Below are 9547 nucleotides of genomic sequence, written 5' to 3' on the forward strand. Positions count from 1 at the left end.
TTTAGTAAAAGTATGACCTTTATGAGGTCTATACATGCCTATGCAGTAGAAAGTGAAAATAAATAAATAAATACCTGACTAGAGAAAACAGTCTCCCTGCTGTCTCCCTTTTTGCCAATTAGGTAGGAAAACTCCAACACCCATAATGCAATGGGCATGTTGCCATCCAAGGCCACTCCCACCAGTCTGCTATGACACAATTGACCAAATACCGCCTTGCTTTAATAGGACATACTTCTTAGCAAACTTTTAGTCACAATGGTGTTGTGTTGTATTGTTCCCAAGTGCAAGAATTGAAAGAGTAAATGTTTAGTGGGAGCGAGTTACTTCGGTTTACAGTGAAGGATCCAGCGCATTGAAGGCAGTGGCTGTTGTCTCTGTGTCTGTTGTCGGGATGACAATGAACACAGGCTGCACCAGAAATCACATACTTTCCTACTATATAGTAGGCGAAAAACAGTATGTGACAAAAGAAGTATGTCCGAATTCACAAAACTCAAAAGAATAGGCAAAAAGTCCCTGCATGACCTACTACTTCTGGTGAGATTTTGAAGTGTGCATATGATGAGGCCATGGGAGAGGATTTATGAATGGCGGTGAAGCGACACAAGTGACGCTGGTAGGTCATGTGACAGTAACATGGTAGTACTTCCGGATTACATTCATACAACAAACATTCATAATATTTAAAACATACTATTTTTAGTGGTCGTAAAGTAATTACTTGTTCAAAATAAGTACTTACTCCAGAGAGTATCTGATTCCGGACGCAGCCATCGTGTTTTAGGCCAAACGGAGGCGAGAGAAAGAGCTGAAATAAACCATTCATCAGTTAATTTGGAGGCATTAACCGGATGATGTATTGCTTTTGCTGACAAACAAACATGAATTCCTCGGTCCATGTAACACAGATACAGAGTAAACATTGTTCATTTACACATGACACTAAAATAATGCAATAAACATTCATTTAACAACATAGGATGTAACATAAAACCCCAATTGACATTACTGATAAGAAAAACAAATCTAAGAAAGTTATTTTCTGAGTATTTTTACAGTTTATGACCATAATTACACTACTACCATTTTATGGTACTTATTTTGTAAATGATAACAAACAGTCATGGATAAAAGTGATCTGTTTGGTCACAGCTTACGTGAGGCAATTCTATGGGCATATTTTTGCTTGCTGTGCATGTTTACCTGACTTGCATAAAGGCCCATTCACACCAAGTCCAGAACTGTAATGATAATGGCACAGAGAGACAATATCATTGGAATCACTTTCAAAACTATTTTTGCTTTTCCAGCTGATGAATGATAAAAAATATTGACTGCCAATCAGAATCAATCCTGCTTTAAGAGCTTGAGCATTTAAAGCGCCAGACTACATAAATGCACTGTGCGCTTATAATAAACAGAATGAAATTGTGCGTTGGTGAGGATGCTATTATAGTTATTGTTATCTTTATAGTTATTGTTCATGGTGTGAACAAGCCTTACATCCTTTAGTGATTTGTATGGATGTTGCGAGTGAGTCCATCTGATGGTTTGAGGTTCATCATGAGCTGCACGATGAAGATTAGAAAGCATTTACATTTTGCATTCATTCATTTAGCAGATGCCGCTACCAAAAATGACTTACAAATGAGAATATTATGAGCACAAACAATTAATCTAAGGGAGAAAAACAATATTTATAATGCTACCGCAATGGAGTTGAGAAACAACAGTTAAAGTATATTAATTCCTTCTTACATTCCTACCATTAGTCCATCCTGTGCACTATTTTGGACAGTGAGCCTGATAGCATTTGTTCATCCATTTTTCATCTGCAGTATTGAGTGGAGTATTGCTCCATATGAAGAATTCATGAGCAGGATCCAAATAATGACCTGCGCTGTTGCTCCGCTGGAGTCAGTCTGCGTTTAAACAACAGTAATGCAAACCTAAAGAAATGTTTTAAATGTAAGTTTCTTGGGACTCTTTTGATTCAATGCATACATCAAAAGAGTAAAGATCTCATCTTCAGAAGTTACAGAAGCCAGAACCACCCATGGGATGTGTGTAGTTTTAATTTGCTAAAAGGAATATTGCCCATGCAGGCAACCCAAGTACATGTAAAAACAGACGTATACTTTGGGCTCTGATGAGAGTTAGCTGACAGTGACATGTAGTTGCAAAGTTACTTAGTTCAAATTTCTAAAGTGGACTATTGCAATAAAGTAACCTGACAAAATTGTATAATTACTCTTTCTTCATCTGCTGCCCCTCTTTCTTGTGGCGTCCCCCAAGGGTCCGTATTGGGCCCCATGCTGTTTTCTCTGAATATGGGTCCATTTTCAAAAAAAGCACAATATGTCCTTCCGTTGTTATGCGGATGATGTACAAATCTATTTGCCACACCAAAACAAATGACAAAGTTTCAGTTCATCCACTGCTTAACTGCCTGAGAGATTTAAAGATATGGTTTGACCAGAACTTTCTTTGTCTTAATGAAAATAAGACTGGGGTTGTTGTGTTTGGTTGTACTGGTGATTTAAGTGCCTGTGTAGATCCTCTTGGTAATTTAGGATCATATATTCATCCATTTACCAAGAATCTTGGTGTGATTTTTGACAGTGCTTTTAAATTTGAAAAACAGATTAGTTCTGTTGTAAAAGCCAGTTTTCTTCCAGCTGAGACTGTTGGCTAAAGTCAAGCCCTACCTGCTGCGCAAGGAGTTTGAAAGAGTAATTCATGCTTTTATTAGGTCTCGACTAGACTACTGTAACTCTTTATATCCTGGATTGGAACAGTCATCTCTTTATCGCTTACAGTTAGTCCAGAATGCAGCAGCTCATCTCCTAACTGGGACTAAAAAGCATGAGCACATTACCCCAGTTTTAGCTTCACTCCACTGGCTTCCTGTCCATTTCAGAATTGATTTTAAGATTTTAAATGGGCTGGTGCCTTCTTACTTATCAGAGCTTTTATAAGTCCACACTCCTGTCAAAGCACTGAGGTCGTTCAATAAGATGCTCCTCGATGTTCCGAGATCCAGGTTATAAAATAAAGGTGACCGAGCTTTTTCAGTGGCAGCTCCTAATCTCTGGAATACTCTACCTGTTCACATAAGAACAGCTCGGACTGCTGAAATGCTCAAGTCATTGCTTAAGACCCACCTGTATTCCTTAGCTTTCATTTCGAGTTGAGTTTTGACACTGTGACATTTTCTACTGTTTTTGTTTGTGTATTCTGACATTGTTAAGCACTTTGGTCAACGATGGTTGTTTTTAAATGTGCTATATAAATAAAACTGGAAATGAAAATTACTGTGATAATATGACAACTACTAGTCAAGACTATAATTGTAAATTCACATTAAAATGTGTTACAATCCTGGTTGTCATTTCGTATTAAAGGTTTACTATTGATGACAATCACTTTACTAACCACAAGATTTAACAAATTTATGAACAGACTTAAAGGATTAGTCCACTTTCAAATAAAAATTTCCTGATAATTTACTCACCCCTATGTCATCCAAGATGTCCATGTCATTCTTTCTTCAGTCGAAAAGAAATTAAGGTTTTTGATGAAAGCATTCCAGTATTTTTCTCCTTATAGTGGACTTCAATGGTCTCCAAACGGTTGAAGGTCAAAATTACAGTTTTAGTGCAGCTTCAAAGAGCTTTAAACGATACCAGATGAGGAATAAGGGTCTTATCTAGCAAAACAGTCGGTTATTTTCTAAAAAAAATCAAATTGTATATGCTTTATAGGCACAAATGATCGCATCACAAGTGCTTCCACCAGAACGCGATTCCGTATTCTTCAAAAAGCTTACGCTAAATGCCCTACGCCTTCCCTATTCAACTTACGGAAAAAATGGAACTGGCACCGCATTCGTTCCGTAAGTGTTTTGATACACTATCAGAAGACAATTACTTACAATTAAATCAGCAATTAAATCAGCTCCAATTAGCCTGTCCAAGTGTACACTGATCACAGTAATGGTGAGTACAAAACAATGAACTATTTGCACTATTATCACATTGCAGCACCAAGATAATTACCTAGCTGGCAGTGATTACACTGTCAAATACATTATCTTTTTGAATATTACTGTTAAATATGGCAATAATGTGCTGTGCTTGTCTAATGTTGTTAACCTAATAAATATGCAAATAAGAATGTCAGCTAAGCTTTAACGTATGTGTACAATTCTGAAACCCGGGCTTAATTACTAACCACAGTATGAACAGTGTGAAACATGGGACAAGGTTGCCAATTCCAAGTGTGAAAAACCCAATTTTGTCACTGGTGTTCAACTCTATGAAGGGTTAACACTCTCTACCTTGTTACTCGTCCTGATTGGATAAAGATTGGGCGAGTTCAGATGTAATTTATCGACATGCTAGAAGAGCAGCTGCCAGTTCCATACGCCAGTAAAGGAGGTAAACTGAGTTATCAGTGTGTCTGGACTGAGATGCTGATAAACTTTAACATCACATAGATCTTACTCTCACTGAGAGCCGGCTGCTGCTCCAGTCAGAGTTGTGCCGTCATGCACTGATCTAGTTGAGCTGCATTCACAGCTGGGTTGAAATAATGTAATAGTGAAGCAATTATACATGATCATTTGTTTGGTGAATTATTAGAGTAAGGTAGGATTATGAAGACGTGTGATTATATGGCACTTTTATTTGTCTGCAGAAAGGCACACACAATAAATGTAATCTTATTTATATAGAATAGAATATAGCGGAAAGAGGACCTAATATGCTTTTTCCATGTTCATCTTTCTTTAGCGTGTAATGTTGCTGTTTGAGCATGAAAAAGCTCTGCAAAGTTCCTAAACACAAAGTCCCTCCAGCAGGAGTTCTTCTCTATATCAGTGTTTCTGAACTCCCTGAAACACCTCCATTGTAGTCTTGAGTTTTCTTCACAATATTCCTCATTTAAATAATTAATACGCAGAATAAAGGGGCGGGGCCTGGTTGAGTTAGTTGGTAGTGTGTTGAAACTGCCGATTATGGTAAAGGGCGGGACATTTCCCAAACACCAATCACAACACACTGCTCCACCTGACCAATCAGAGCACATTGTGCTTTTCAGAAGGAGGGGCTTCATAGAGACAGGAACTAAACAGAGCGTTACTGACAGACTGGGAAGAGAGGAGCTGAACAATGGAGAATATGAGGAAAATAATCAACATTCAAACATGCAAACCTGTTCTAGTAGAGCCCAAAAACAACATCAAGACATAGTAAAAGGGCATAATATGGTATGCTTCTGAGTTAAAGTATTGGTTATCAGATTTGTTGAAGGAAGCTGCTTCTGTTCATGTGTGCCAAGACATTTTAGAAATCCTGACCGGCGATGTTTTTCAGCCATGTCTGGAATAAAGATGGTAACCCTATATACATACAGGTAGGGTGATATTAAATGACAATGAGCCAGATTTACTAAACCGGACAAATTAGCGTGAGAGCGCAATTCCACAAATGCGCTGATGGGAGCGGCAAGTTTTGCATGTGATCTACTGCTGACACGCAAATTAAAGAACACGGACGCAGTCAAATCATTTACATAATGACCAACGCGATCTAACAAGAGCAGCGCAAATTAGCGTTGGGGCGCAAATAAGCAGAGCTGATGCTCATCAGGTGTGGTCGACACAGGCACAACTTCTTACATGTAATATACAGATAACGCCTTCCTCTGGCATTCCAAAGAAATTAATACGAGGGGAAAATATTTTCTCCCTTCTACCATGCGCTCTCTGTTCTCTGCAGTGTCTCCTCCTAGCAGCAACAATTGCAGCCATGTCGCAAAACGGGTTAAGACATGCTTGTTTTGGACGTTAAATAATGGCGCAAATACCAGTAAATCGACAAGCGCAAACATTAGTAAACATTAACTTTGCGTGATTCATTTAAATACTCTCCTCCCATAAATTTTACATCTGAAAGGGAAACTCCTACAAATGCATATGCAATAAGGTCAGCGGCAAAGACAACTCAGTCCACGCCTTTTCAGAGCTAATTTTACACTGCGTGTCTTTAGTAAATCCCGACAGTAGTTTTTTAATGCCAAAAGAGGGTTTACGCTGGCGCAAACTGTTAGTAAATCTGGCCCTTAAACCATGATATAAGATTTTGGATATATTGCCCATCTCTAAGTCATTCATTCCCTGTGCGACTTCTTGCAAAGGCACGTCCAAACCTCTTGCGTTTCGTTTAGTCACACCACAAGGTGTCACTGTGGCCTCAAAGCTTCAGCACTGCCACTCTGAGCTGGTAAAATATGTCCTCCTCATTAGCATACACACAAAGAAATGTATAAATAAATGTATAAATAAATAAATGTGGACATTAATAAATGTATAAATACATTTATTTTTTTACAGTTCCTATTTATGTTTTTTTTTTCTTTTTTTTGTATATTTATGTATTTATTTATTTATTGTTTTTGCAGGTTTCATCCTCCATACGATAAAGCCTTATCTGATAAACTGATTATTATTAATCAGAAGAATGATTATTATCCTGAGTATCCATATTTCCTTTAGATGTAAATTTTTAAGTATTGTTATTTTGATGAATTTATTTATTTTTAACATTAATAGGGCTTTTGTGTGTAGGACATTTTTTGTCTCTTATCTCAAGAATCAGTGATATATCACTGAGCTAATAAGTTAGCTGCTCCAGTTAAAGAGGTAGAACACAAACAATGAAATGATCAATTATTATTGTCTATTATCGTCTAGTTAATCTATATCTTTTTAGCCACTGTCTTAACTTCCGTCAAAATCAGGCTGACCTTACTGTAATCAAGAGTAAGTTTTTGCATAACACCAATCTCAATGCCCATCACAGATGTGCCTGCAAATGTGCCTCATTAATACAAAGACTTAATGTTTCTGTTTGTCAGCACTGATGGATTCTGTCATTTGAAAGGAAGAAGCTCATTGGTCAAACATAATGTGCAGCATACGGCAACTTCTGTTAAATTTGGAAAGATTGTGCTGCTTTACCAGGTACAAAATTAACTTAATTTGACTTAAATGATCAGGCAGTTGCTTCACTTAGCTAATTGTTTTGGTTTTAAGATTTGAGGTGCTGGGGATATGGGTATTAATATTTATCACTTTTATGAGCACAGAAAGATTTGTGTGGTTACATCGGCTAATTGTGATTCTTCTTTCACAGACAGCATCTGGGTGATTACTTAAAAGTCATCCGTCAACAAGACACAACCACACTATTTTCATTAGCCCTAACAAGCTTTGTGATGCTGTGAATTACAATGAAAGTCTTTCGACTGCACAGAGGGACTGTTAACTTCACAGTTTTCTGTATGAGAAAATGGAGAGTGTTTTTGTGACAGTGCATTTAAGTGCTTCAGAATGTGTATAAATGTTAATGAGAACCGGTAAAAATACAATTTTAATCAGGACTGAATGGGATCATCAGAATGTGTCTGTTCAATGGGTTTTAGGGAGTTTAATCCACTCAAGCTGCTCTTGCGAATTTGTGTGAGGAACAGATGAGATTTAAATCATTATTCACTGATAATCTTCTGCACAAATGAGATTTGAAAGCGGATGGGAAGATATTCGTGCATAACAGCAAAAATTTTGTCCTGTTCCTCACACAGAGCTTGCACGCAACTTCGGAAGACTTGGAATATAGTGCATATGGACATAACACCTTTACCTGACACTGTAAAAAATAAATAAATAAATAAATAAATAAATAAATAAATAAATAAATAAATAATAACAAAAAATAATTAAAAAAAAAAAATAAATAAATAAATAAAATAAATAGTGCATATGGGCATAACTATGGAAGAGGATTAGGGCTAAGTAATAATAAAACAATAAAACCATCTCGAGATTAAAGTCATTATAATGTGAGATTAAAATCGTTAAATTTCGAGATAAAAAGTCAAAATAAAATGTTGAGAATAAACTCTTTCAATTTTGAGAATAAATTTGTAGTGTTTCGAGAAAAAACTCGTTAAATTTTGAGAAAAAAGTTGAAATGTCGAGAATAATCTCATTAAATTTTGAGAATAAAGTCGTTAAATTTAGAGAAAAAAGTAAAAATAAAATGTTGAGAATAAACTAATTAAATTTTGGGAATAAAGTCATGTTTCGAGAAAAAAAAAAAAATGAGAAAAAAAGTCGAAATAAAATGTCGAAAATAAACATTAAATTTTGAGAATAAAGTCGTCTCTCCAAGAACATCCAGATGACTTCAAATTATTTTTATTTTAATTATTAAATTATAAAAGTGTGATTTCTACACTTTTTTTTTTCTTTGCTAATTAAATATTATTTTTCCTATATATTCTATTTATGCCAAATAGGGTAGAAGTTGTGGGTATTTTTTTAATTAGTTTTGTTATGACAGAAAATGTCCCTCCCTGCTCTGTTTTCACAATATGGTTCTGAATATATTTACTGAAATTACTGTTACACAATATTTACACTACTGTTAAATATTGTAAAATCCTGGCGATATTTTACAGTGCTTTTAAAATGTGCTTTAGCATCAGTCTAAATGTGTTATCATGCAATTACTGTGGTGTCTTAAAATAAATACAGTGTCTTCAAGTGTCCCAGAAGATGAACATATGTTTTTTTTTTTTTTTTTTTTTTTTTTTTTTGTGTGTGTGTGACTAATAGGAACAGAAATGACTAATGAGACAAGCATATTTACAACTCGCTGTAAAAATCTAGTTTAAGAACTCTGCATGCTTTTAAAACCCAGTTAATTGACCTTTAAAAAACTTTAAACCAGGTAAAGTGAAAAAACCCTAAAATGTTCAAATGTACAATTTTAGTTATGGTTAGAGATCAGAAACTCCCCCGGTGTCTATGAATCTAACAGGTGGTGAAGCTAAACAGATCCTTCACCATCCAAAAAAAAAAAAAAAAAAGCTTCTTAAGGTGTAATTGGGCATCTGGAGGAAGTGCAGCTTTTGGTATAAATCACATAAGAGGGCTTTCTGCCTTCACATAAATAAACAAAGCCAGTCTCCTGTGTCTGCCATGGTTCAGGTATTCAAGCACAGCGAACTGTGATCAATAACCAGAGCCCGTTCTCCATATGAACTAGATAAAAAGCCTCTTGCTACTCGCGTAATGAGGCCTCGGCTCCCCGTGCAGCTCTCCGTAACCTGCTCCTGATACTCTCGCTGAGGAGGAGCACCAGAGGATGGAGGATTTTGTTGATGTTTTTAGGAAATATCACGGACTGTGTTCTGCTGGAGGGCAGTGGTGCATATACTATTTGAGCAATAGAATTAAGAAAGGTAAGATAAGAAAGGTAAGAAGCCACTAAAACAAAATTATGGGCAAAAACACTCATTGTCTTAATGTGTTTGTGACAGAAATTTCATTAAGAGATGGAGACAAATTCAACTCCTACATCCCAGCTAACAGGGAGCGTTCTCAGAACGTTCTGGCAAGGTTCTCTCAAAATTATGAACAAACGTTCTTCCAGTAGCATTAATAAAATGTTAGTTCAAATTTATCTGGCTTTTAATA

The sequence above is a fragment of the Ctenopharyngodon idella genome, chromosome 5 (genome assembly GCF_019924925.1).
Source record: "Ctenopharyngodon idella isolate HZGC_01 chromosome 5, HZGC01, whole genome shotgun sequence".
In the NCBI taxonomy this organism is placed as follows: Eukaryota; Metazoa; Chordata; class Actinopteri; order Cypriniformes; family Xenocyprididae; genus Ctenopharyngodon; species Ctenopharyngodon idella.